General features: G+C 34.5%; 1 protein-coding gene across 1 annotated transcript in view; it reads left to right on the top strand.

Annotated features, from left to right (window-relative positions):
- Positions 1-2,282: 2,282 nt before the first annotated feature.
- Positions 2,283-13,807, top strand: part of LOC123551856 (uncharacterized) — a 144,207-nt gene continuing 132,682 nt past the window's right edge. The window contains exon 1 of the mRNA XM_045341090.2: positions 2,283-2,385. The gene's annotated coding sequence lies outside the window, so the exon portion shown is untranslated. The remainder of the gene's footprint in view (positions 2,386-13,807) is intronic.

Below are 13,807 nucleotides of genomic sequence, written 5' to 3'. Positions count from 1 at the left end.
CATTTCTAGCCACGGGGAGTACTTCGAGGGCATGAAATGAGCCCTTTTGGGCTAACTTGAAATTTGAAGTCTCCAGATAGAAATAAGCAATTCATTTCGAACATCCCTCGTAAGTATCTGACGACTATGTTTAATGAATAATTCAACTGACAATCCAGTTAATGGAAAAAGGATAATATTCAACATTAACCATCAATTTAATACTAATTACTGCGACAACTCATACCGATATCGTCAAGACGTAGAGCATCATATGGTCTGTATACATTATGATAAAAGATGATGAAACAAAAAAATATTTCAAAAATATAAACTCTATATACAAAAAGCAGACTGTATGCAATGTCAGAGATTAATGCTTAAAGATTTAAAAAAAAACAAGACTGATAATCACTGTTTTACAGATGCACTCGGCATTAGAAAACACACTTTATTTAATGTAGGAATCAACAATGCACACTAAAAATAGTTCTACAACCTTGCAAGTCTTTAAAGCGAAATAAATATTCAGAATCGAGGTTTTACAACATTTCCTCTGTCGCAAACGGCATCCTGTAATTCGACTCATCGGCGTGGTGGAAACATTTAAAAATCCCTCTGCGGTAACATTTATCATACGTGTCCATACCCGGTCACTTTGGAGGGCCAGACCGCCGACCGATGTAGAAGTACGGACAGACTTGACAGGGGCCTAGCCAGATCAATTTAGATGTAACTCAAGGGGAGAGTGTGGGAAGAAGAATACCATCCTCCGACACTCCGGCGGGGTTCGGGGAGCCTCCCTCGTGGACATTTTAGTTCAAACCAATAGAAAGGGTAGCTCTTGGTGACTATTCTAACCAAAACTAGGCTTCTTCGGGTTAGAACAGAATATTCACACAAACGGCTTGGAATGGTAAGAAAGATCTATATAAGCTGATGAAAGTTACAAATCTGGGTCGGGGGCGGATGTTGGCATTTTGGAAGGACTTGTACTAGGCTGTCTATTTATTCAGGACGAAATTTGGTATTCACAAATTAAGAAATATGAGTTTTTTTCCAAACTTATTTGTTGTATACCAAATTTGCATTCACTATACATATTTATATGGAAAGTCAAAAGCGTTAATTTTCGTGTAAACAACATTGCAGTAATAACATCAATGATGGCCCTTTCCGCGAGATTGCACGCATAATCTGACGTCCTTCACCAAAAACATCAACAAATTGGCCTCATTCCAAAAATTCTTTCAAAATTTGACGCCTAAACTGTTACTAACTTTTCGGACGTCAAAGAATACAACTGAATCGACACGACTGTTTAAATTTTAACTGAGAGTTAAAGTTATAAGATGAAGAAAATATCGATATCCTGACATTTATTTGGATTTTCTGATACTCCTGGAAAGCAAATCAGTTATTTTCATAGCAAGCTATCGTAAAATGTAAATATAAGAATTGAATGCAATTTCTGTGTGTTTATATGGGTATCAAACTCACTGGACGGCTTCTTGCTAATCATTCAAGAATCGCTAGAGCGATTCATGAATTTGCAAGAAGTCCCAATGTGGTTTATACCCGTAAAAGGACTTTTTTTGAATCGAGGAATATGTTATAAGGAACAAAGAGAAAATATCAAGGTAGTTTATTTTTATCTCTTTTTGCGTGAAACATTATTATTACTACACACATCCTCTGTATATATGTAGTTCGTCATACGTCATTTACAGCAGGAGAGTCATCTTACCCCCGGGATGTAAGATGAAGTTTTCAAGCACCGGTGAAGTCAACAGAAATCCCAGTCTGGTATGAAAGAATTAAATACAGTACACATGTGAGCATACGTGTTACAACGGAATATATTCATATCCTCTTGCAGTAAATTCTCTCAAATGCCCAGGAACTGATCAGACTGCTGAGAAGAAACTTTGACTTATGCACAATTTCAAAACTGAAAAAAATGATGACGCTATTTCAACAGATTCTTGTTTCATTCTTCAAGTAAATTTACGGTAAATTCTCTTTAAAATATTGCAATTATAGGAAAATGTTGTGAGCAGTATATTCTTTCTAGAACAAGGTAATTACTAAAGTTTATTGTTTGCCATCTATTGCATATTTGTAATAATTATCACAATCTTCCTTTAATCTTCCTTCCAATCTGCCATGAACAATGATGTTCGAAACTTTCAATTTCCATGAAATATATCTCTACAATGATACAGAGATAAAAGTCTTGTGACAGATGTTTTGGCTGAAATATAAAATCTAAATTCGCGAAAAGGTATTAAAGGAAATGCATAGAAGACATTTAATTTAGTAAGAAACTATTTGCTGGTTGGTGAGGATTTATTACATATGTGTATCCTAGGCTTAAAGAAATTGAGGAATTTCCGTATTTAAAAGGTATAGAAGTGTAGAATGTAAAATTATTACTTGCGTTATATACTTTTGATTAATGTATTTTTATATTTTGAGGAATTGGTGTCAGGGCATAAGAAGAAGGTGACTGGTGCTTTGTACTACCCTCTCCCACGACGAAGTGACGGATAACAAAGCCCGAATGTTACTTTATAAATCTGTTATTTTGGCTCCTGTTGATTTTCTTTGATTATGTGATAGATAATTCATTTTTATTTGAGCGTAGCGAATTAGGAAACAATGCTTGGGTATTTTATTCATAGTTGTAAAAGATCCATTTGTTTATCCTTCAACTGACTGACAATTGCCATTAGGAATCCTTTTTATATTTCATTTTTGGATTTTAAATGTTATTCAGCCGACTAACTGAGTATGCTAAGCTACGTGAATGCCTGAAACTTATCAGGATTATCCCCAAATTGTTGATCGTTTGACATGTAGGGTAGAAGTGTTCAAAGTATTTTGTAAACACTTTGAATTGGGCCGTTGAATACAAATTTCGAATCTTTTTCAAAAGACGTCCAATTTAAACAGTTGAATTATTCTTTATTTCACAAAGGTAACGATCAGTAATAATTGTGTAATATCTTTAGGTATTTCCACAGGTGCATGCACTAGAATATCTTAATAACAAGACGAAATAAAAAAAAATTGCTAAAAAAAAATAACACCACTTCTTATCAATTTTGTTATTCTATGGTAGACGCATCACTCGGCATTAGGGACATCAGGTAATAGGGTGTGGGCATTTTTATTGCAAGATGACATGATCAGGATGAAACTGTATTTTCTTTAAAATTTTAAAGCACACGCAATATTTCTTTAATTAACAGCCGTTCCCTAATATGTTGACGTAATTGATGAAGTGTATTGCACCGAAAATACCTATATCTAGAGATAGACCCTAAAATTTTCATTGATAGTATTACATTAAATAAAGTCTAGAATTGATTTCCAAGTCCTTGAAATAACCAAAAATGATTTCACAAATGTGAAGTTTATGATAGTTTTGTTAATATCAATATAAACAGAAGTTTTAATTTTTAATTTAAAGTTGTGATCCACAAAGAATGACAACTCTTGCCTTGGGCTAGTACTTATTAGTAGAGATCTATTAGTTTAATTTACTTCCCTTGCAATTACACAATTGAGTGGAAAATGAAAATTGTTTTAGACACAATATCATACTTTCTTGCACAACAAAATCATTTAGGATTTATTCATTTGTGTTTGATTTACCCATCAAGACATGGTTCCTATGATTCTGTCAACTTACATATGGTAAAAAATTAACTTTTAACAAGCCAATAATAAAATGAAGTACCAGTAGATAATTAATAGTGCAGATAATACAGTTTTGCTTGTATCAAAATGTCACAATAGAACCATTTTTGTAATACAGAACACCTGGTAGGATTAGTAAAGGTGCAATTATATTGATCTCTATTTCCTATGCCTACTATATCAGATACGACCTATTGCGCTGCAGGAAAGCCGGTGTGTGATAGAGTATAAATTAAAATCCATCTGCCGGAACTTACTTATTAATTCAGACCACATGGACAAACCGAAGGTAATACATTCATAGAACTGACGTTTTTTTTAGATATATATTCTAAAACAATTTATAAAATGATATTCTGAAGACATTTTTGACAAATGAAAACCAAAGCTACCGTTGATTTTTCACTGTCTGCCTTGTTCTCGATGCTCCCGACGGATCTCGATTCCAGATTTTATTTTTTCTATTTTTCCAGATTTTGAAGTAACATAAAATGTAGCCACCTTTATGATACGTATGAAAAGAAGATATAATTTTAGAAAACATTTGTTATACCATGATACTGTGTAACATTATCTTAAAATAAACGAACGATGATTATGACGTGTTTCATTTGAAAACAAGAGTAAAACGGATGAGAGTTTTTAAATAAAATTGCCTGTGAATTATAACAAGAAAAGACATGTATTATTCATTTTACAATAAAATCAGTAACTTATAATTTATAAAAAAAAAATGACAGTTATAATTTACATATCACATTGTCTATGATTTAATCAAAAGATTGTGCAAACAAAATTAAGAAGCTTGTTGTTTGTTTTGAGAATGCTTGGTGAAATCCCGAAAAAAAAAGATTCAAAAATATTATTTGATGAGACTAAACACTAGAAGACATAATGTAAACAATTGAAATTTTTGAATAACGTTTATTTCAGTGTATTTATTATTTTAATCACAATGATGAAAACAGTTTTCATCACTTATGTGAATTCTTCAAACTGCCCTCTTTTCAAGCTACAAACTGATACCTTCTTTACGGCAAAAACTTTTTTACCTAATTAACTTTAACTGATTTCGCTGCAAGTTTTGAACAATATGAAACTTATTGTTTTATTTTGGCGTTATTTATAATTTTATCGTTCTAAAATAGCTCTAAATATGTCTTACTTGGTGAATTAGGTAGATATCCTTTGTCTATATTGTGTCAATAAAGAGTTTCGAAGTACTGGCTGAAACTGATAAATAACAGAGATTCACCGATGTACCATGTTTTATTATGCAGTGTAATAATATTTCCCCAAGATGTTTTAACCGGACTATACACGTGAAAACACTATTGAATGACTTAGGTTTTAGCAATTTGTGAATAATATTAATGAAAAAATAGATTATTTTACAATGTAACAGAATCGTCTCAGAGACCAATTTAAGCATAACTTGCTCTTTAATATTGATATTATATCAAAATTTAAACTGGATTATCATGCAGAATAGATATGAGCCTTTTCTTGATATTGTTGAAAGTCACTTTCATGATTTCGCCTTTCTGAACACCGCCTGGCTATTGAAACAGGAAGATATGTTAGTACCGACAAAACTAATCGAATTTGGAGATATTGTAATCGCAATATTACAGAATCAGAATATCACATTTTGATGACTTGCTACATATATTCCAATATTCGATCAAAATACATCCCACATATTTCATGACCAACTATGCAGAAATTCAACAGATTAATGACATCAAAAAACAGGAAAACTGTAATAAGTATTTGTAAATCTATCAACGAGTCATAGTAAATTAAGACAAACCGTATAGTTAATACCATGCATAGTTTTTTTTATCATACATAGAATTATAATGTTACCATAGCTTGATTGTTTGTTTGTGTTGTGGTTTACGCGTTTCAAAGTATTTCAGTCATGTAAACGTGCAGTAACTAACAGTGTTCCTGGATTCTACAGTAAAACTGTTCTCCGCAAGTAACTGCCTCTTCCACCCATGATTATAGATGTTTCTATGCATTGCAGATCACAAGTCGTTTATCAAATAGTCACGGAGAACATACGCCCCGCCCGAGGATCGAACTCGCGACCCAACGTTCCGTAGTACTCATATGCATGTAGTTATTTATGGCCAAAAACGAAGGTAATACATTCATAGATTTTTTTCAGATTATTCTAAAACAATTTTTAAAAATAATACTCTGAAGACATTTTCGACAAATAACAAACAAAGGTACTGTTGTCTTTGTTTTTCTATTTTCCTGGTTTTGACGATACGTCAAATGTTGCTAACTCTGTGTTACTTTCCTTTAAAAGTATAGTACTTTGCAGTGACGTGTGTAAGTATAAAGAGGTTTAGTTTATATACATGTACTTTTACCTCTGCTAGTAATGGTTCGTGCTTTATATTATTGAGCATCAGATATGTCGCAGATTTGATAATTTCAGTTTTAGTTCACGTTTATTAATTCAGACGCAGGTCTACATTTGTGATCAAAAACATTCTTTAAGCGGATTAATACTACAGTGGTATAGTTAGGACATGCATTTATTTATTTACTATCTAATTATTTCGCGCGCATGACATCTTATCTCGTGCATATATATCATCTCGTGCTCCCGGCAATTTATCTCGAGTGCAAGACATTTATCTGGAGCGCATGACATCTTGGCATTTTAAAATTAGCACGGCACACCAGCCTTCCACAGGGTCATAACTTTAGTACTATAAACGAAACCCGCTTCTGTAACGATAAAATGGAATTGCTAAAAATATAAATAAAAAATTAGCCGCTGTGCCATTTAGTTATTTCGCCTCTCTGTACATCACTCCCTCCCCCATCCCCCTCCCCCACCCCTACCAACCCCCACCCAACATCTTCACCCCCCCTCCCCCACATCCGCCCCTCCCAAAAAAGGGAGAAAAAAGTAAAAACAGAACGAGGTATTTTCGCATTCGGGAATAACGAAATAGGTTGTGTTGATAAAATCTGAGATAAAAAGTGGCGAAAGTAATGAATAGTTATGATATAGTTATGATATATCGAAATTTAAGTACAACTTTATCTCCACTTTCCTGACCCCCACACCAAATCCTACAATCCATCGGTGAGTCCAACAAACAGTAACACGGTGTAAACATTTTCTTGTCATATAGATACAGGGAAATATTCATGCGTGAGGCCGTGCATGAGTGCGTGCTCCCGTACGTCCATCTAACTGACCTGCTATTTTTTGTCCAGAAGACAGCTTCGTCGTATATTTTGAAAAAACTTTATGCTTATCTCAGTGAGATCGATTCTCGCGAGCAAACATAAGACCTCTATCTGTGAGGTAAATGACAAAGGTCGTGCTTACAAAACAAAACATAACACTGAGGCAAGCATTCAGTTTTTTTTCAATATGGAACAATAAAAATTATTAATAAACAGACGGATTTTGGGAATGATGTCACACCGACTCAATTTCAGTCATATTACGACTTTCCAGATTTCGATGATGGAGGAGACCGTATGTCCCCGTTTTAAGGGAAGAAATAAGAAGATAACGCGCGCGCGAGATAAGATGTCGGATACCCAAGATAAGATGTAATGCGATCGAGATAAGAAGCCGTGTGCTTGAGATAAGATGATTCAATCTAAAATAAATGTCTTTTTCCTAAACAAAGCATCGTATAATACAGTTCTGGTATCTTAAAAATATCAACACTGTTAAGATCGATCTTGTTTGTTGAATGGGAATTTTCCATGAAGAGTTAAGACATTAAAAGTATGTCAACAGTCAAATAATTCACAACTTTTTTCCAACAGGACGGAGGACTTAAATTGGCACATTGTCGTTACCGTGAGCAGGGCCTACGCGCAATATTAACTGAGAAAGTCTGGAAAATGTTAGTGTTACTTACACTGTCATCATACTTTGATATGAAATGAAAATGTACTTTAGCAAATGCAATTTTAGTATACGTTTTGTTGTAGGTGCACATAAACGAGTAGCATTTCATTTCTAAATTTCATATTTCTTTAAACTTGTTGTCGAAATTTAGAATACACAGCTTGTGCAATTTCATTGTACACGCTTAAAATGTACTTGCAAAACATAAATCTGATGTGTTATACATGTAGCTATGTGTAGTGGGCAAAAATATAGACTTAATTTGTAAAATTTAAGCAAGTGTGTTTTTCATAGTTAGAAGTTCACTGCACGTACGTGTAACAGTATGGGATCGCATCGATATTGCGTGGAATAACCTATATCGAACTTCTCCAAATTGCTACGAAAATTAGTTAATGCAGTTACTGCGTGTGTTCTTTTAATCTTACAGTTGTTATACAATAACCATTACAGATTTATTCTAAAAAATACAGTTGTGATATGCAAGACATTTTTCTCTTTTGTACAGTGATTTATACCACTAATTAAGTATTCGATAAAGTTCATAATGATGTCCTGTTTAGAAAAATTAGAGCTGATGGTGGCCATGTCAATTCCATGGTTTAAGTCTTATCTATCTGGGCCTCGAAACTTTAACAGGGGATTAAGCTAACGGTTGATTAACTTTTAGGTTTGTTTTTCGACATTTCAGAAGACTTAGAAAACAAATGTACGAAGTAAGAATTATGAACAAATAACAATCTTTACAATGAAATCAAAAAATTATGATAGTGTTTCCCACCAAGTCTTGTATTTTGAATCAAAATTTAACCGGTAGTCTAGGAAAGGTTATGTCAAACGCAAACACGGTTACTTGTGACGTGCCTCAGGGCAGCATATTAGGGCCCCTACTCAGTGTTTCTCTGCTATGTCAATGATATAATCACTAGTATAGATGAAACTGTAGACTTGCTGATGACAGCACAATCTTGTTTAGTCATAAAGATTCAGATTTTATATTTTATATCTGTCAAATAGCCTGCCCGCATAGCTCAGTAGGGAGAGCGTTGGTCTACGGATCGCGGGGTCGCGAGTTCGATTCCTGGGCTGGGCGTATGTTCTCCGTGACGATTTGATAAAAGACATTGTGTCTGAAATCATTCGTCCTCCACCTCTGATAATTCATGTGGAGAAGTTGGCAGTTACTTGCGGAGAACAGGTTTGTACTGGTACAGAATCCAGGAACACTGGTTAGGTTAACTGCCCGCCGTTGCATGACTGAAATACTGTTGAAAAACGGCGTTAAACCCAAAACAACAAAAAAACTGTCAAACTTGCTCAAATACTGGAAAGTTGCTCAGACTGGTTAGTAGAGAATAAGGTAACACAGAATACATTCTCTTTAGTCCAAAGCGTGACCAAAGCAAGCTTGGGTCAGCGTCTGTAAACTACAATGGTCATAGTATAAATATTTCTAGGCAGGTCAAATATGTAGGTTTATCTGTAGACAGGTTTTATCAAGTGACTTAATTGTTCGAAATATTATATCAAAGGTCAATGGAAAATTTAAATTCTCATATACTTTTTTTTATTTATATATTATATTTTTAAATCTTAAGAACGAAATGATACGAAATAAAAAGAAAATTTGTTCTATGTTTGCTCTTACAAACGGTAGTTAATCAAGATAAATTAGTTATTATGTTCTGATTCCATTTAAACTTTTGAAATGAAAGCAATGTTTAAAACAATTCCACATGGCATCATGCAGACGACGCACGCTGCGCACGCGCCTTACCATTTCCAATGTACCAGCTGCGCATGCGTATAATGCAACAATCTCACTAATATGATTTGCTGCACGATTAACCAAACGTGTAACGTGCAACGTGTACGAATAGTACAATGCAAAGTGTTTAAGGCTTATCACTACTAAATAGAATGTAAGTAGTCCAAATATAAATAGTACTAATCTTTTTTCCTTTCCTAGTGCCTTTTCTCAACTGCAACGTGTTTACTTTTACCCTACCACGTTCCAGTGTATACCTTTGCTTTCTATCGACATCGGCATAGTCCTACCGCATTCTATGTAAAAATGGCGGCGTAAGAATCTAATGTTTTGAAAAGAGAAATTGAAAGAAGCGAAAAGGAGTAAATTTAGCGGATTGTATTTAGCGAACTGTAGCTTTTTTTATATAAAAGTTAACACCCTCTTTTCTTTTTGTTCTTCTAAAGTAGCGATATAGTTCTTTATGAAAAATGTAAGTCTCTGAAAATCTGATATGCTAGAAAATGTCAAAAACCCGATATAAACGGTCCCCGTTTACAAGAAAAAAAAAATAAACATGTAAATGTTTGTTTTAATATAATTGCTAGGTATATATATACACCCACATTTGGTAATACAAAATAATGGGGGCCTCCGTGGCCGAGTGGTTAAGGTCGCTGACTTCAAATCACTTGCCCCTTATCGATGTGAGTTCAAGCCTCACTCGGGGCGTTGAATTCTTCATGTGAGGAACTTCCAGCTGGCTTACGGAAGGTCGGTGGTTCTACCCGGATGCCCGCTTGTGATGAAATAATGCACGGAAGGGCACCTGGGGTCTTCCTCCACCATTAAAGCTGGAAAGTCCCCATATGACATATCATGTGTCGGTGCGACATTAAATCCAACAACAGTAAATCATATTGTTCTCACGTATACATGCTGTAGAACCTGAATGTAAATAAAAACTGTTTGTCTGTCTGTCTGTCTGTCTGTGTGTCGGTCTTCTATTAAAAAGATCACAGGTTAATAGTTAAACGACAATATATATGTTGTAAATAACTGTCCTATAACCTTTTACTAATTTCGCAAAGTTCTGCCTAAATTTTCCTTTTCATGCCACTGGCTATAGCGACTGAACTCTTCGTTTGTTCCTTAGTCCGTGCTTACATTGCATACTTAAATGGCTAGAGAGATGTAACCGTACTTTTTCTTTGATGTCATTCATTCCGTAAGCTTTAATTATATAAAACAATATAAACATAATTATACATTTAAATATTGCCGTGTGATTGTATACAAATAACGTAGAGAGTAAGCATAAAGGGTCAACAGAGAGATCAGAAAGAGCAGCCCAATCTAGTTCATAGTTACACGCAACAAACCTTGTGGCAGACATACAAAGTAATCTATATATAGATGTCACTGACCTTCATATTATGATCTTCACCTTAAGCTAAATACCTTTAAACAGCACCTTTTATCATAACCCCGGGGCATGTTTTGCTTTTTATAAACGCATTCAATCAAACAAGAAGCTGCGTTTATAAAAAAAAACAACACAGTTTATGTCAATAATCAGTCTGTCCGTCCGTCCGTCTGTCTGTCTGTATTTATTAGCGTTAAGTTCAGAAAAATGTAACCGTGGTTTAGTATATTCATAGAGCTAAACTCAATCAGGTATAGCACACGTTAAAAAAAAGAATAATCTGTAATCCCTTATACTTTTGATAATAATATTAATGATAACAACAATAATATTTATGAATAAACGCGATATTTTTTTTCCACATTATATAAGAAACAAGAGTGCCAGAATGTCACAATATACGCCCGTCACAGCAAATTTCTTTACTCTAGCTGCTGTATTGCAAATGAATTTTAATTTTGTGGTTGTTTAGTAATCATTGTAAGTCTTTTGTTTTCCTAAGTCCACAAAAAAAACTCCTTACCAGGTAGAGAGACCTTAAAATACACCTAAAATTTGAAAGTAACATCTATGTTGTACCACAGAAAAGTGGTCTTGGTTTTTCCCTATGGTCAATTATAAAAAAAAGTTACAATATAATTTATTTATAGTAACAACTAAGGGAAGTTAATCTTAAAAAAAAATCCAAAAAAAAAAATGTAAGTCCACACAAAAGTCTTCACCAGGTAGAGATTTGTCAAAATACACCTCAAAATTGGATGTAGCATGCATGTTGTACTACAGAAAAGTGGTCTCGATTTTTCCCTACGACTAGTAATGAAGAAGTTACAATATAAGCTATTTATAGTAACAACAAAGGGAAGTAATTCTAAAGAAAGGAACTGTGCATGACACTTTCTCTCATGATGGTGTATAATTGTGCCAAGTTACATCAAAATCCCTCTATGCATGAAGAAGAAATGCTTCGGACAAAGTCATTCTTGTATCTGACCTTTGGCCTCTAAGTGTGACCTTGACCTTTGACCTAGGGATCTGGTACTTGCGCATGACACTCCGCCTCGTGGTGGTGAACATTTGTGCAAAGTTATATCAAAATCCCTCTATGCATGAAGAAGAAATGCTCCGGACAAGGTTTTCATTCTTGCATCCTTTGCCCTCTAAGTGTGACCTTGACCTTAGACCTAGAGACCTGGTTCTTGCGCATGACACTCCGCCTCGTGGTGGTGAACATTTGTGCAAAGTTATATCAAAATCCCTCCAAGCATGAAGAAGATATGCTCCGGACAAAGTTTTCTTTCTTGTATCATTTGACCTCTAAGTGTGACCTTGACCTTAGACCTAGGGACCTGGTTCTTGCGCATGACACTCCGTCTCATGATGATGAACAATTGTGCCAACTTTCATCAAAATCCCTCCATGCATGAAGAAGATATGCTCCGGACAAAGTCATTCTTGAATTTGACCTTTGACCTCTAAGTGTGACCTTGACCTTAGACCTAAGGACCTGGTTTTTACGCCTGACACTCCGTCTCATGATGGTGAACAACTGTGCCAAGTTTCATCAAAATCCCTTCATGCATGTAGAAGATATGCTCCGGACAAAGTCTGTGGACGCCGCCCGAGCCAGGGGCGTTCCCATAATACGTCCCGTTTTTCAAACAGGCGTATAAAAAGTGATTGAGCTGTTAAAGAGTAATATGTAAATAGAACAAGTATTATAGAATCAATCATGTAACATTCGTATCAACCTGTGTTTCGAAAATGTCGATGCAACAGCATCATTTCACTTGGAATAAATCAATTTTTGTAGATTTTTTTTCTATGATAAGATAATCCTTGTTTTAACATCTAACATCTGTTAAATACATACCTATTTAGTTCTTAATGACTGGCTGGCTCGAGGGCAAATAGGTCACACTTCCATGTCTGGTGTTGGCTTTATACCAATAAAAATGTTCGTTTTTTCATATAACATTCAGCTACCTCAAAACAATTTTGATACAGTTTCTAGATTTTCACTCTGTCGTAGACCTATTTTTCCACAAAAATCCATACATTTGCCTCAATAAAACAGAAAAGGGGGTGTTGAATAGTATGCAGTAAAATGCAAGTTAAATGAAGTCATGTACCCTCATATTGTGGCATTTCAGAAAGCGGTCCGCAGAATAAACACCATTCTTTCGTTTATAGGCATACTGACACTAAATAGAAAAATGGCGCGAAAAAAATGGTAATGCCGGATGCAAATAGTCCCCATTTTTTGCTCTGTAGAGCTATTTGTCCTATTCTCTTTGCATTTTGGGGGGTAAAATCACATGACAGAACTATGCTTGACATGTAGGTAGCATTTTGATAATGAAATAACAACATGACAAAATATTTCATGGAAACTTAAATTATACACCACCAGTATAATTTGGGGTCTCTTTTTCAGCTACTAGTAATTTTTCAGTTTATGTGCTTAACTGATATTATTTTTCTTGCATAAACATGACCCCATTTTCTTTTGATTTTTATTTAGCACTGATAATTTTCTTCAAGAAAATGTAGGTTACAGACATTTAAAATGGGTCCTGATTTGTGCTGCGGCCATTTGAAATAGATCAATTTTATATAGAATAAAGAACAACAACTATTTAGTGTGTTATAACCTTTTAAAGTAAACAACTCGAAGGCATGTAAAGTATCTTATTGTATGTAAAATACATTGCATGAGTAAAATAATTTTCATTCGGCCCTTGTTTTACGTGCAAATGTGCGAAAAATGGAAACGATTAGGTATTTATTAGAGACTTCTTTCGACTACACTACGGAAGCACATTTTGACTGAATTGGCGAATTACTGCTATATACATATAAAGATATCTTATACAATAGTCCTATTAAGAAATTCTGTATGTGTCATAAAGTGGAAAGACTTTGATAGTAAAGAGCGTTTGTGGACCTTTGTGATCTTTACATATCTGTATACTATTTATGTTCGAATTCAATGTAAGTTATGGAAGATCTGAATTGTCATTGCAGAAAACAATAAACCTTAAAAGTTGAG

The sequence above is a fragment of the Mercenaria mercenaria genome, chromosome 4, assembly GCF_021730395.1.
Source record: "Mercenaria mercenaria strain notata chromosome 4, MADL_Memer_1, whole genome shotgun sequence".
NCBI lineage: Eukaryota > Metazoa > Mollusca > Bivalvia > Venerida > Veneridae > Mercenaria > Mercenaria mercenaria.
This window is presented reverse-complemented; position numbering and strand designations above follow the sequence as displayed.